The 15,693-nt window shown below is 39.8% G+C and overlaps 1 long non-coding RNA gene across 1 annotated transcript; it reads right to left on the bottom strand.

The window, feature by feature from the left end:
- Nucleotides 1–2,022: 2,022 nt before the first annotated feature.
- Nucleotides 2,023–10,221, bottom strand: LOC121396308. Its single transcript, XR_005962975.1, has 2 exons — nucleotides 9,845–10,221; nucleotides 2,023–2,648 (listed from the first exon to the last, which is right to left on the bottom strand). It is a non-coding gene; the product is annotated as an uncharacterized LOC121396308 (long non-coding RNA).
- Nucleotides 10,222–15,693: the final 5,472 nt, after the last annotated feature.

Raw genomic sequence — 15,693 nt, forward strand, 5'->3', positions numbered from 1 at the left:
CAAACACAGAAGACAATAAAGTCAGTTTTTCTTGTTGTACTCCACTGGTGAAACTGCTGTGTTTGCTTCACATCACTACTATTGTTTATATAAAGATGCTGCTGTGTAGCAATTGGGGCAGCCATTCAAAGGAAAAATGCTCAGTTTACACAGTAGATAGCATATAATCTCTGTAGAACATAATGGTGTTATCTGTTATCCACTATTTAAACTGTGCCATATAGACTTTTTTCAATTTCCACCATTGCTACACAGCAGCTTGTTTATATGAACTATAGTAGTGTTTCTGAAGCAAACAGACCAATTTTACCAGTGCAGGGCAAGAGTACATGATATTTCCATTAATTAAAAACACTTTCATTTTTTGGTGTTACTGTTCCTTTTAGTAGAGCTTGGATGATTTATTGGACAAGCATAATATCCAAGCAAAATCTACAATTATATATAATAGTATAGATATTGGTATATATAGTTTATGTTAGTGTAAGATGGGGTAAGTGTGTGCATGAGTACTGGGTTTCATTTGGAAAGGTTAAACTTGATGGACTTTGGTCTTTTTAAACCCAATTTAGCTATGATGACTGGTGAAACGTACTATAGGCAAAATAGATTAGAGAAAACGTAGGTAGCACCATCCATTGATGGAGATATGATACAAAATGGTGGTGTGCAAGGTCGCTAGTTATATATAATTGCACAGAAAAGAGAAAAAGTATGACCCATATTGTTGCACCTTCCCACACTTATAATCTGGGTTCCCAAAGCAAAAAAGTAAAACATAACTTTTATTGATCACATCTTAAAATTAATATGAAACGAAATTGGTATAAAGTGTATGTTAAAATCAAGGTTAGGTGAGGAAGCTGAATAGACTCAGATCAACAGCTAGTAAACGGTACTTGAAAGTTGGAATAACAATGTGGGTTTTTAAGTCCCAGTGGTGGCAATTTGCCCACATCTATCCCAACAGTAGTGGAGTGCTGGTGACCCACGGTATGTGTACGAAACGGGTGGAGTATAGGGTCAGGTTGATGCTGTATATAATGCCAAGTGTGGTTACAAATGGACCTGAGTCATACACCACACACCTGATTCTAGCAATATATCATTGCTTGGATACATTTACAACCGAGTATGGTAGGCATCAGTATCAATTGAAATAGATTTTTACTGAAACAGAGGGATTTGTCGTACACAGACAAATCACATATGCCCTCCCACACCGTCCTTAATAACTAATGCGATGCTAGCAGGAGGCGAGCGGACCAGCCGATATTGTCTGGTCTGCCCGCTTGCTCCTGTCTTGGGAGGCTGGCTCAGCGTTAGTCCTCGGTGAGCGGATCTGCCGGTATTAAGTAAATAGCCTGCTTTCCCCCGTTCGGCATAACCGTCACGGCGTCAGCGAGGGAGGAGCAGACCCCCCATATTGTATTAGCTGCCGGCTTACTCCCGCACCACCCTTCCTTTGCAGTTAACCTAAGACGCTGAACAAAGGTGTCCAACTAGCGGAACGCATAGGACTCGTATTAGCTTATCATTACACCCCAAACCACCCTTCCACCCTTCCGTCTTTCACCGTCTTTCACCAGTCTTTCCCAATACACCGTCCCTGCCTAACAATTTAAAAAAAAATTGCCACCACTGGGACTTAAAAACCCACATTGTTATTCCAACTTTCAAGTACCATTTACTAGCTGTTGACCTTGAGTCTATTCAGCTTCCTCACCTAACCTTGATTTTAACATACACTTTATACCAATTTCGTTTCATATTAATTTTAGGATGTGATCAATAAAAGTTATGTTTTACTTTTTTGCTTTGGGAACCCAGATTATAAGTGTGGGAAGGTGCAACAATATGGGTCATACTTTTTCTCTTTTCTGTGCAAATATAGGCAAAATAGTCAGCACAATTTTGTTAAATCTTTGTTAAATCTTCTTACTTTGTATGGGTGCAGGTTCTCCAGTGGCCACTTCCCACCAGCAAATACAGCAGAGATTCGATGGGAACAGCACCACAATATCTTGTTGAAATTTAAAATGCCTTTATTGCACAGGTATAGGGCATTACCGACTGGTGAAACGTATTCAAGGAGGGACTCATATAGGATCAAAAGGCACTAGAGAGATGCCTCCATATATGAGTCTGAGACTCAATCTACCAACACACAATGGCCTGGCAGTGAGCACTCCTCACTGCACTGCACTGCATACACAATGTTACTCTTCTTGTGCTTTGGGGTTGGGTATTTTGGGTGAAGAGTAACATTGCATATGCAGTGCAGTGCAGTGAGGAGTGCTCTGATTTGTATGAGGGGAAAAACAAAATTGTTAACATCAACAACAGTCTGAAATAAGTCAAACTTATCTGTAGGAACAGATGAAAGTCCTTTTCTTAAAATAAAGAGTTCAGAGGATAAAAGGATTTTTTTTAAAGGTTTAGAATCGCTTCCTCTTTTCCTGTAGCCTGAAATTTGGACTCCTAGGGTCCCCCTCTAACTCTTCTGTTGTTTCGGGTCTTTTTTTGTTCTTAAAAGTCCATTCCGAGTTTCTTGAGGAGACCCCTCTGGAGTTTTTCTGCTGTTGTAGTGGCCTGTTAGTTGATTCACTCCCTGAAAAAGCTGCTAAGGCTCTATTCTCTCTTGTGTCCTGTAAAGAAAGGGAAGAGGGTGAGCCAGAAGCAATATCAACATCCTTATCACTCCCACTAGTATCAAACTCCCCACAAGTAAAGTTCACATGTTTAACGTTCCTTTTTAAAATAGACTGTCTGGGTGTGCTAGTCACATACACATTACCAGGAATCATAGATGGAAAACATTTACTAAAGTGTTACCAGTTACAAACCCTATTCTCCTCATAATTGCTTTTATTGCAAGATCATCCTCCAATTTATTCAACTTCCTTTTAAGGTTAATACTAAACTCATCAAAAATTGCCTTCTCTTGAACTCTTGTTCACAAAAAATGATTTGTACCGACTCTATTTCAGACAATAACGTTGATGAATAGTTTTTTTCAAAATGTTTAATTCTATAAGCTTTATAGAACAATCAGACAGAACCTGATTCCATCTCATCATAAACGTTTCATCATCGCTTTTTAGGATACTTCTTAATATGTAAGCCCCTGGGGATCATCTGTAAACTTTTTAATTTTTTCAAAGCTTGAGATTCCCAGCAGGTTTATAGTTCTTTCAATGATAGTTTATACAATTTGCCAAGTAGATCCTTACAAGAGGAGGATTTAGTTTGCCCAGTCTGGGTAAGCATGTTATCTAGTTTACCAAGTATATCTTGATTGATTATATTACGTCCCATAATTAAAAATCAAGAAAAAGAATAGACTTGGGAGATGAAACAACAGATTACAAGAGAAGGAATATCAAATACATAATTCAACAAAATAAATAAATATTTAATTATTCATTTAATTGAAAAATAAAAAGATTTGTTCAATACTACATAGATCACGTTTCACCAGTGTAGACAAATTGTAGATTATGAAAGGCCACAATGTCAAAGAAACCACTACCAAAGAAAATAAAAAAGATTTATTTAGAGAAAGCTACGCCATAGCCCTACAGATGCCAAAGAACAATCATAAAGGTCATGAATGAATAATAATGTTCATTAATGAGTTCATGGAATAAATATGAAGTATAAATTAGAAATAAATAGATGTTTGAGTATAAGTTAATAGAAGTATTATTTTGTAAAATTCATACTAAGAAAACAGTCAATTGGTACAAATAATTTATAGCCTTAATTGATAGTGAAATAATTCATGTACATAAAAATTATTTCATAGGACAGTTAAAAAAGTAGAAAGGGCTATGTAGGTAAAAAAAAGTGCATATAGTGCCTGTCAAAAATAGTGTGCAAATGTTCCAACCGAGCAGTATGACACATGACTTGGGGCAGCTGGGAAATTGACAATATGTCTAGCCCCATGTCAGATTTCAAAATTGAATATAAAAAAATCTGTTTGCTCTTTTGAGAAATGGATTTCAGTGCAGAATTCTGCTGGAGCAGCACTATTAACTGATTCATTTTGATTTTTTTTTTCCCCATGACAGTATCCCTTAAGTACCTGTGTCCGCTACCTCATAGTTGACGTGCATACCACCTGTGCAGGACTTTTTCTACCCAGCGTGCTGTGTGTGACATCATCGTGCTTGGTGTAAAATTCAAGTATCCCTTTTTCTGGTGCTCAATGTAGGCATATTCTAAGATAGTTCCTGGGTGTGCTCTTGTCTTATTTGTTGTTCTTGATGCTTGCCTATCATTGACATTGCTGCTTCACTGCCTGAACCGACCTTTGCTTGATTATTGACGACCTTTTAAGATTCTGATTCTGTACTGCACTGATTGGTTATTGACCCTGGCCTGTTCCATGACTAAATCCACTCTTTCTCTGTTCCTCCTGTCACATGTTCTTGTTCCTTTGCCTGCCCAGAACCATCACCTTGGTTTTCTCACTTTAAGACCTGGCGGCATCCAAGTAGTGAAGAGCTGAAGGGTTTTGGCATACTGAATGTGACAGGTGTATTACAGGTTCTCACTTAAAGAAAAACTATACCCCCAAAATTAATACTTAAGCGACAGATAGATACATAATATTAAGTAGCATTTTAAATAATCTTACCAAATTGGAATATTTAAGTAAATATTGCCATTTTGCATCTTTTCTCTTGAGTAATGTGAGCTAAGCTAATGTGAGGCAAGGCCAGTTGGTGGAACTAGATCTCATTTTGAATACAGATTTAAAACGTAACTGGAGAATAAATTTATGATGGAATGTTTTATATAAATCCTGATTTACAACCTCTAAATCTGATGAACTAAGGGGCACATTTACAGAGCTCGAGTGAAGGATTCGAATTAAAAAAACTTCGAATTTCGAAGTGTTTTTTGGGCTACTTCGACCATCGAATGGGCTACTTCGACCTTCGACTACTACTTCGACTTCGAATCGAACGATTCGAACTAAAAATCGTTCGACTATTCAACCATTCGATAGTCGAAGTACTGTCTCTTTAAGAAAAACTTCGACCCCCTACTTCGGCAGCTAAAAGCTACCGAAGTCAATGTTAGCCTATGGGGAAGGTCCCCATAGGCTTGCCTGTGATTTTTTGATCGAAGGATATTCCTTCGATCGTTGTATTAAAATCCTTCGAATCGTTCGATTCGAAGGATTTAATCGTTCGATCGAACGAATAATCCTTCAATCGTTCGATCGCAGGATTTGCGCTAAATCGTTCGACTTCGATATTCGAAGTCGAATGATTTTAGTTCCTAGTCGAATATCGAGGGTTAATTAACCCTCGATATTCGACCCTTCTTACATCTGCCCCTAAGTGTCACAATTACCAGAGAGGAACCAATATGCTGAGTAAAACATATTGCTGTAAAAAAAGACTGTGTTTTACAAAAGATTTAATAATGAAAACAGCAAGGACCCACAGAGATAAGTATTAGAAGTGACTGAATAAGTCTGAATAGGTGGTAACAAAATACAGCTCGAGAAGCAGGCAGAAAGTCATGGAAGATAAATACCGGTACTGTAGGGGAATTAATTATTTGTAGTATTTGTATATTAGTACTTGAGTTTAAAAGTTCTTATGTCTAAAACCTTGGACTGTATACTATTTTTCAAAATTAGTTAATAGAAACAAGAAGTCTCTGATCATAGCCTTGAAAGCCCATAAATACTGTCTCTTTCCATCTGAAGCCGTATCTGGGATCATATAGATTAATTCAAGCACAAATATTATTGTTTTTGGGGTGGAGGAGAGTCTACACAGGTTTTACACTAAATCTGATTTATCCTCAAATTTGGTAGATGAAGTGAGTTGTTTTCCAATGAGTTTTGTTGGCAGGCTATCAAAGATAAGGGGTCTATGTGGGGACCTGGGTCCAAATTGGTTGGGGGACTTAATTCTCTTGCTGAGTTTGGGCCAAGTTCAGATTTATTTCTGTCGGCTAAGCACACAATTACAAGGAAATAATCATTGTCTGCAGTCACTTGTCACCCAAAAAAATATCTCTGTCTCTGCCCAAATAACCAAAGAGATAGCTTTATTTACATATATTTAGCTAATGAAAGCTGTTCTGATAGTATCTAGGCAGCACTGGACTGGTTATTGTTTAATTCTAGTGAGAAAGTGTGAGTAAATTGTGACTGACCTGGAGATGGAGGATGCAAAGCACCGTTACCACTGTGTGATGAAGCTGCCTTTTTTCTTTTTTTTTGTCTATTTGTGCCCCTGAGCAAGACCCTTAAGGTTGAAATGCATTGGGCTCACCCCTTTATATAATTTTTGTATAATTTTGTAATTTTCTCTTGTTTTTGCTTTTTTGTTATAAATTCATTATTCTTGGAATTGGGTGTGCAATCCATGTTCTGTAATATTTGTAATCCCTCTTGGAGACCCTCATGGGGAGTCCCCTATGGATTAGCAACCCACAATTTTGGTTTGAGGGTGTGTGCCTTGTTTATTCTATTTTGTGAAGCTGGGGAGGAGGCAGCATGATTTATGTTGATATCGTCACAATCTTAAATTTGGATAGGTCTCATTGGAGAAGATCTCTGTAAGAATGGAGACATAGCAAATATCAGATCTTTAGTTTTCCTTTGCCCTATCTGGTAAGCATTGTATTCTTTCCCAATTTGACAATGCAAAAGTTGTTTAAAATTTTTATTTTAAAGGGCTAGAAGAAGCAAAGCTCTAAAAAGTGCATCTGCTCTAGGCCATTACTAGCAATGCACCATCTTAAATAATTTATTATAAAGCTTATTACAATGAATTTACCAATTTCTAGGGACTTAAACCACACCACCGACTAACATGAACTGGTGACTAAAAGACTATTTAGGATTTATATAAAACAAGGCACTACATTTGCCCAGAAGCAGTAACCCATAGCAACCAATCAGCATGATTAATGGTCATCTGTTTAAAAGCAAACATCATATTGGTTGCTATCGGTTACAGCACCTGGGTAAAGTTAGTGCCTTCCATTACATATGAGGGGTTATCCTAATTGTCCAAGTGTTGAGTAAATAATATTTCTATTGCTAAAATATACATTGCAGACAATTTAGGGATTATTTAAATATTGTGAATATCATTCATTAGCATAGTTCTAACATGTTATATTAAGCATTATGCATTATACTGACCATACATACCATTCAAATTCATATTAAGAAGGAATGATGTGTATTTCATGATTTTCTTTTTCAAATATGTGTTTATTGATTTTACAATTGTAGCCAGGAGCGTTACAACCATGGTTAGTCAGCCAATATTAATTACTTACTAAAGAATTTAACATAGTATTTCATGATTTTAAAGTTTTTGTTCACAAATTTTCTATCATATGATGTTGTGAAAAAAAAAATGTTGTTGTGTTCATATGGGTATTCATTTTTTCTCTTAATCTATAATGAGAAAATTATCTAAATCTTAAAAAGCTGATTCATGATATTTTATTTAATTGATAGTCTCTGCTCCATAGCTAGTTGAATATTAAGTTGCTAAAGAAATTTTTAGCCATTTCTAACATTTAGCAAAGTCAGGGAGAGTAGAGAGATTTAGAATCATGTTTTTTAAGAAAGTTTATGGTTTTATTGCATAGCAAATTAAGAAGCTTGGCCATTCATTAATAATGTTGAAGTCTGTAGCAAATCTGAGTTGTGTATATGAATCAGAAATCAATCAGCCAGCATCCAGACTGTTCTCCTGGACTCCAACTAATTAATTATATCATCTAAGGATGCAGTTTTATTAAATGCTATCCAGTTTACATCTTCAGTAACATCTTCCTCAATAAAACACTGCGGTAAAAAGTTAGTTAGACATATTCTCAAATTGTGTTCACTTAATATGCTCTATTGAATAATATGTACCATCATACTCCTCTTTAAAACTTTTATAATGATTAATACCTATTGTTGAGCCAGGGAGTGGTGGGCAGAGCTGACGTGCATTATTCATGCTAAGCAGTCGGAAAAAATAGTATCCTGTATTTTGGAGATTGCAGCGTGAAGATAACATTGCAACAATTTAGAAAACAAAAACAAAACGGGTGCATAAAGCAGAAAAAAATAGGCAAACAAAAGAAGGCCAAAAAAGCCAGCTTTTTTAATTATTGTTGTTTAACAAATGCTTTTATGGTAGCACAATCCTCATACCTCCCAAGAGGAATAACCCCAAAGCATGGGTGTCCGCAGAAAATTTTCCAGGGTGGGGCAAGGAGGCATCTGTGGGCGGGCCTGTGAGATAGGTGGGTGTGTCACTGCCATCAAGGGGTGGAGCTATGCCACGGCGATCAGCCGATCGCCGGGTCAATCAAGGGAATCCTGCACAGTTTCCCTAATTTGACCCGGGCAACCCTTCAAAATACCGGTTGTCTGACAAGTGGCAACCCTAGTTCACACAAAGATGGCAAAGTGGCAAGTTCATGTATAAATACCCCCAGAACTCACAAACAGATGGCACAGGGGCACGTACATGTATAAATACCCCCAGAACTCACAAACAGATGGCACAGGGGCAAGTTCATGTATAAATACCCCCAGAACTCACAAACAGATGGCACAGGGGCAAGTACATGTATAAATACCCCCAGAACTCACAAACAGATGGCACAGGGGCACGTACATGTATAAATACCCCCAGAACTCACAAACAGATGGCACAGGGGCAAGTACATGCATAAATACCCCCAGAACTCACAAACAGATGGTACAGTGGTAAGTACATGCATAAATACCCCCAGAACTCACAAACAGATGGCACAGGGGCAAGTACATGCATAAATACCCCCAGAACTCACAAACAGATGGCACAGGGGCAAGTACATGCATAAATACCCCCAGAACTCACAAACAGATGGCACAGGGGCAAGTACATGCATAAATACCTCCAGAACTCACAAACAGATGGCACAGGGGCAAGTACATGCATAAATACCCCCAGAACTCACAAACAGATGGCACAGGGGCAAGTACATGCATAAATACCCCCAGAACTCACAAACAGATGGCACAGGGGCAAGTACATGTATAAATACCCCCAGAACTCACAAACAGATGGCACAGGGGCAAGTACATGTATAAATACCCCCAGAACTCACAAACAGATGGCACAGGGGCAAGTACATGCATAAATACCCCCAGAACTCACAAACAGATGGCACAGGGGCAAGTACATGCATAAATACCCCATGTAGCCACATGTTCTTTTTTTACAATTCATTCTGCTGGGTACCTACATAATCTAGATGACAGTCCCAGACCCAACACCACAGTAATAAAAGCCACACAAACATGGGAGATAAAACAAACACTAAAAACCCACTGGTTACCAGGGACCCCCATACAAGTTAAAAAAAACAATTGGTGGTTAGGATAGGGGCCCCCCATAAAAGTTAAAAAAAAAAACTTCATTGGTGGACAGATAGAGACTGTAGAAAGAGAGGGACTCACAGAGAGAGTCAGAGTGCAGAGAGAAGCAGAGTGCAGTGAGACAGAGTGCAGAGAACAACAGAGTGCAGAGAGAGAAAAAGACAGAGTAGAGAGAGAGAGAGAGAGAGACAGAGTGCAGTGAAAGAGAGAGTGTAGTGAGAGAGGCAGAGTGCAGAGAGAGACAGAGACTCACAGAGAGAGACAGAGTGCAGTGAGAGAAAGAAAGAGTGCAGCGAGAGAGAGACAGAGGGACAGAGAGAGAGAGGCAGAGAGAGAAACAAAGACTCAGAGAGAGAGAGGGGTAGAGAGAGACAGAGTGCAGGCTAAAGAGATTCCTGAGAAGCACAGTGACTGCTGGCTTCCCCTTCTTACCACATCAGTTCCTGTACTTCCGTCTTCGGCATCAGTGATGTCCACGCTCGTAAGGGGGGCTGGCTAATCCCCCTTTGAGCCTAAATCCTGCCTGGCCCAAAACTTTCTTCCTTGTTCCCCCCTGATGGCAGGCAGGCAGGCCTGCACACAGCACAGCATGAGAACGGAGACGAGTGGAAGGGGCGGAGCCACAGTGGGAGCTGGGACGGAGGAGCGGTCCTAGAGCCCACAGTTTGAAATGAACATTATAGATCAGGAGCGGCCCACATTACAAAAATACAGAGCGGCCCCTAGGGCAAATGCCCGAATAAACAGATGGTCAGTCTGCTGGTCCCAGGGGGGGGCACTGACCCCTCTTGCCCCCCTCTGTGGACGCCCATGCCCCAAAGTCCAAAATATAATATGTGATTCCCTTCAGGATCCCAGATCTTATCAAGCAAGATTTTGACCAAGTCGGCAGAAAAAAAAATCAGATGGGCTTCAGGCTGGATGACAAAAACCAAGACTGCCCCCCCCATAAATCGGTGACAGCCGGTATTTCAATGGGTGCAGAAGTAGGTTGAGCAAGTTTTGGTCATGGAACTCCAAGGTGATATCTTATATGTTCATAGTAGAGGGTACATGATTTCTTATAAAACCTAATGTTTAATAAATCACATGACACATTGATATCACTAAGCACTAGTTATCCATAGCTCTTGCTTACTATAAATGTATTATTATTATCTATGTACAGGTATGGGACCTGTTATCCGGAATGCTCGGGACCCATGGTTTTCTGGATCTTCATACATTGTGTAGGGCCCTATAGGGATACAGGCCCTATAGAGTTAATCTTTTCACCATTTCCTTGGGTTATTGGGTAGAATCCCTGTTACAAAATAACCTTTACAGAGATAGGCTGAGAGATTTGATGACACTGCTCTGACACACTCCTATATAGTGTGTGCAGGGAGTGGCCTCTTCCTCTTTTGCCTCTGGATGTGATTCCAGCTGGATGTGCTCAGGGGGACTGAGTGCAATAGGCCCAGAAGAAGGCATGTGTCCAAGTCGGGGACCAGGAAACCCCGTGAATGAGGAACAGATATACTAGGGCAGACTTGTCATAGTCTCTCTAGGAGAGAAAGGCAGATAGGATAGAGAGAAAGAGCAGCTGAAGCTCCAACAAGGATTTGCAGTAAGGGAGTAGCTTCCCAGAGGCTCTGTGTGTTGCCTCCAGTCAGGGACCTCAGTGAAGAGGGACTGTAGGGTAGAAGCTGCTTTCCTGACAACTTCCAGGAGGGAAAGTTTGTATTGCATTTGCCTGTGTACTCTCTGTGTGAGCCTGTCTTGTTCTGTGTGAACTCTCAATACGCTGTTTTCCTCAACTCCTGCGTGAGTACTGAAACCTGTGGTCATTTGCCCTTTTTGGCATAATAAACCGTTCCTGATTGTTAAGAACCTCCTGGCGCCCAAGTTGTTTTTGTGTGCACAGTAGCCTGGGGGGAATGTAGTTGCACTACACCATAGAGGGAACACTTCCACTTAGCGAAGGCCCTGCCCTGGGTGAAAGTCGCGTGTAACCCATGCTCTAGTGTTCTAGCTGGTGAATTAACCCCGAGTGGCCCAAATAGGTGTTACATTTGGCTGCCCAACGTGGGGCATTAACCCTTTAAATACCAGGCTGTGCATTGTTTTGTTTGAATCGTACGAATGGATGTACGAATTTGTTTGAGTGTACGAATGGATTGTACGAATTTTTCGAAGTGGATTAACGGAACGTACGAATTCTTCGAATCGTACGACTTTCCTTCAAAGTATTTGGCCGTATGTTCGGGCTTGGAGGTTCGCCCCGAATTTCACGAAGGCCTGCGGATGTCAGTTAGATGGGAGGAAGATGGATGTCCCGGATGGAGCCATTTCCTGCTCATGTGTGATCCCGGATCATGGATCTGGAAGAAGAGAACCTGGAGGATGGATTCTTCTGTTTGCTACAGCTCTTCTATGGACTCCTGCAGAGTGAGATGCCTAGAGTGCTGCTTGCTTGTTTTTTTGTGGCTGGAAGGACTGCTGGACTAAGTGGGTTCTAATTCAGGACTATTGATCCCCACCACAACTCTTCTGCCTTGTTTCTGCACTTCAAGGATGACCTGTGTGGACCCTTGGGAGGAAAGAACATTTTTGGCGTATAATAAAGTTGACCAACTGCAACTGTTATTATTTAATGTTGATACAGTATTGTGTATGCTGTGTGTGTTTCTTTTGCAGTGACCATTGTTACCAGGTATGCCTAGGAGAGGATACCAGAAGTGGATGTGATGGTACTGTAAGTTGAAATGTTGGGGATTGTTAAACCATTGTCAGGAGAAATGGTTTTTTTTTCCCCGGGTGAATGTAGGGCCCTATAGGGATACAGGCCCTATAGAGTTAATCTTTTCACCATTTCCTTGGGTTATTGGGTAGAATCCCTGTTACAAAATAACCTTTACAGAGATAGGCTGAGAGATTTGATGACACTGCTCTGACACACTCCTATATAGTGTGTGCAGGGAGTGGCCTCTTCCTCTTTTGCCTCTGGATGTGATTCCAGCTGGATGTGCTCAGGGGGACTGAGTGCAATAGGCCCAGAAGAAGGCATGTGTCCAAGTCGGGGACCAGGAAACCCCGTGAATGAGGAACAGATATACTAGGGCAGACTTGTCATAGTCTCTCTAGGAGAGAAAGGCAGATAGGATAGAGAGAAAGAGCAGCTGAAGCTCCAACAAGGATTTGCAGTAAGGGAGTAGCTTCCCAGAGGCTCTGTGTGTTGCCTCCAGTCAGGGACCTCAGTGAAGAGGGACTGTAGGGTAGAAGCTGCTTTCCTGACAACTTCCAGGAGGGAAAGTTTGTATTGCATTTGCCTGTGTACTCTCTGTGTGAGCCTGTCTTGTTCTGTGTGAACTCTCAATACGCTGTTTTCCTCAACTCCTGCGTGAGTACTGAAACCTGTGGTCATTTGCCCTTTTTGGCATAATAAACCGTTCCTGATTGTTAAGAACCTCCTGGCGCCCAAGTTGTTTTTGTGTGCACAGTAGCCTGGGGGGAATGTAGTTGCACTACACCATAGAGGGAACACTTCCACTTAGCGAAGGCCCTGCCCTGGGTGAAAGTCGCGTGTAACCCATGCTCTAGTGTTCTAGCTGGTGAATTAACCCTGAGTGGCCCAAATAGGTGTTACAATTGTCTAATAGAAAATCATGTAAACCTTAAATAAACCCAATAAGCTGGTATTGCTTCCAATAAGGATTGATTATGATTTATTATGTTTCCGGGTTACAGATCCCATACCTGTATTGTTATTTTGCACTACTCAGGCTGGTGGAAACTGTGAAGTGGTCTTTGAATTAATGTGTCATGTGATTTATTAAATCTTAGATTTTATAAGAAATTATGTACCATCTACTATGAACATATAAGATATCAACTTGGAGTTCCATGAAAAAAATTTGCTCAACCTACTTCTGAAAACCGACTGTCACCTAGAAAAGTCAACATGAACGATAGGTTTTTTTGATGTACATTTATATTTTATAGCGTCATTTTTTTTAGTGTCAGTTTCATTTTTTCTCCTGAACATTTTTTTGTTAATGTTACAAGTAGGAATGTTTAGAACAGCATCACCAAGTATTGTTTTTATTTAAAAAGCCTTTATTAGTGTTTCACTGAAACATTGCTGTAATGCCCTTAAGCACTCTGTGGTGCTCTTCTAAATGTTCCTACTTGTGATGTCAATGGAAAGTGGCCATTGAATAACGTGCACTACCTTTACAAAGAAGTGATAATTGCTGTGCTGACTACTTGTCTGCTATACTTTTGTTAGTATTACATACAAGTATTCTACACTCTTTTTTTTACTAATGCTGGGTAATAATAGAGCATATTTCAGTTTTAGACCGACCTCTGTTTCTGCATTTCTCAGACTCACTTTCATCAGGTATGGTACCTATGAATTGTAGGAAAGCTGATGTATATTAAAAAGGGATTACAAATTACAGCCTGGCTGTTATAGGCAAGTACGTTTGACTTCCGTGATGGACAAATTATTTGAAGGCTTGTTAAAGGATCACATTCAAAATTTTGTCCTGGTGAATGGCATTTTGAGCAGTAATCAGCATGGCTTTATGAAGGATAGGCCATGTCAGACAAATTTGATTGCTTTTTTATGATGAGGTAAGTAAGATGCTGGACAGTGCTGGCAGAAGTTTTGACCTATTTGGATTTTGCCAAAGCATTTGATACAATGCCCCACAAAACTTAGGGCTGTTGGCCTTAATAAGGACATCTGCACATGTATACGAAACCAGCTATAGGATTGGGTACTTAGGGTGGGTGTTAATGGTACATTCTCTACTTGGAGTAAGGTTCTTAGTGGGGTTCCTCAGGGCTTTGCATTGTATCAACTTTTATTTAACTTGTTCATTAATGTCTTGCAGATGACACAAACCTATGCAGCCCCAATAATATGTGGAATCTTTTCAGCAGGATCTTGACAAACTGGCAATCTAGGTGGTTAAGTGGCAGATGAGATTGGCAGAGGCACATTTATCACATTTTCAAAATCATGTGAGGTTTTAAAAACTCCCATCCCATAAATTTGAAATTTGACCAATCAAAATTTATGAATAAACTCTTGACCTGAAAACTTGAATCAAATTCAAATCGAATTTTAAAAACTTGATTTAAACTAGATTCGAGTTTTTTTCTTCTTTTCAGGAAGACTGCAAAAAACTCCAAATTGATCCCTGGACCACTCCCATTGACTTAAAAAGCAATTTTGCAGGTTTAAGGTGGCGAATAGTCAGATTTGAGTTCTTAAAGGGTATGATAAATCCCAAAAATCAAATTCAATTTTTTTAAAAAAAAAATTGAATTGAATTTGAATAACTCCCTTGTCTAATTTGACAGTTTTGACCATAAAAAAAAGGGAAAATTTGAATTTCGCATCCAAATTTTCAATTCGAGCCTTGATAAATCTTAGTGTTGACAAATGCAAAGTCATGCAACTGGGATGTAAAAATATCCAAGCCACTTATACCCTTAATGGTGCTGCCTTAGTCAAATCCATAATAGAAAAGGACCTTGAAGTCCATGTAGATAATGAACTTAGATGTAGCAAGCAATGCCATTCAGCAGCCTCAAGGGCAAATAAAAGGGGCATAGATTTGAGGGAGGAGGAGGGAATTCTTCCACTGCTACTAGGTCCCATTGGGAATATGCAGTACAGTTTTGGTCTCCAGCACTCAAACCAGACAATATTGAATTAGAGAGGGTACAGAGAAGGGCAGCTAAGCTGATAAAAGGTATGGAAAATCTTGGCTGTGAGAAAAGACTGGCCACGTTCACTCTGGAGAAGAGGCCTTGAGGGCTGATGTGATAACTACTGTATGTATACTTATATAAGGGGATCATATAATGATCTCTCTTATGCTTTATTTACCAGTAGGTCCTTTCAGCTGACACGTGGGCACCGATTCCAATTAGAAGAAATGAGATTCTGGATAAATGTTTGGAAGGGGTTTTTATAGCGAGAGTTGTGAAGATGTGGAATTGTCTACCTGAATCAGTTGTACTGGCCAATACATTAGCTTTAAGAAAGGGTTTGATGGCTTTTACTCAAGTGAGAGAATAAAGGGTTATGAAAGATAGCTCACAGTACAAGTGATCCAGGTACTGGTCTGACTGCCATCTAGTCAGAAAGGTTTTTCTCCTCTGATGCAAATTGGAGAGGCTTTAAATGAGTTATTTTGCCTTCCTCTGGATCAACTAGCAGTTAGGCATGTTTTATATAGATATCAGTAAAAGGTTAACCTTGATGGAAGTGGGTCTTTTTT

The sequence above is a fragment of the Xenopus laevis genome, chromosome 7S, assembly GCF_017654675.1.
Source record: "Xenopus laevis strain J_2021 chromosome 7S, Xenopus_laevis_v10.1, whole genome shotgun sequence".
NCBI classification, from domain to species: Eukaryota; Metazoa; Chordata; class Amphibia; order Anura; family Pipidae; genus Xenopus; species Xenopus laevis.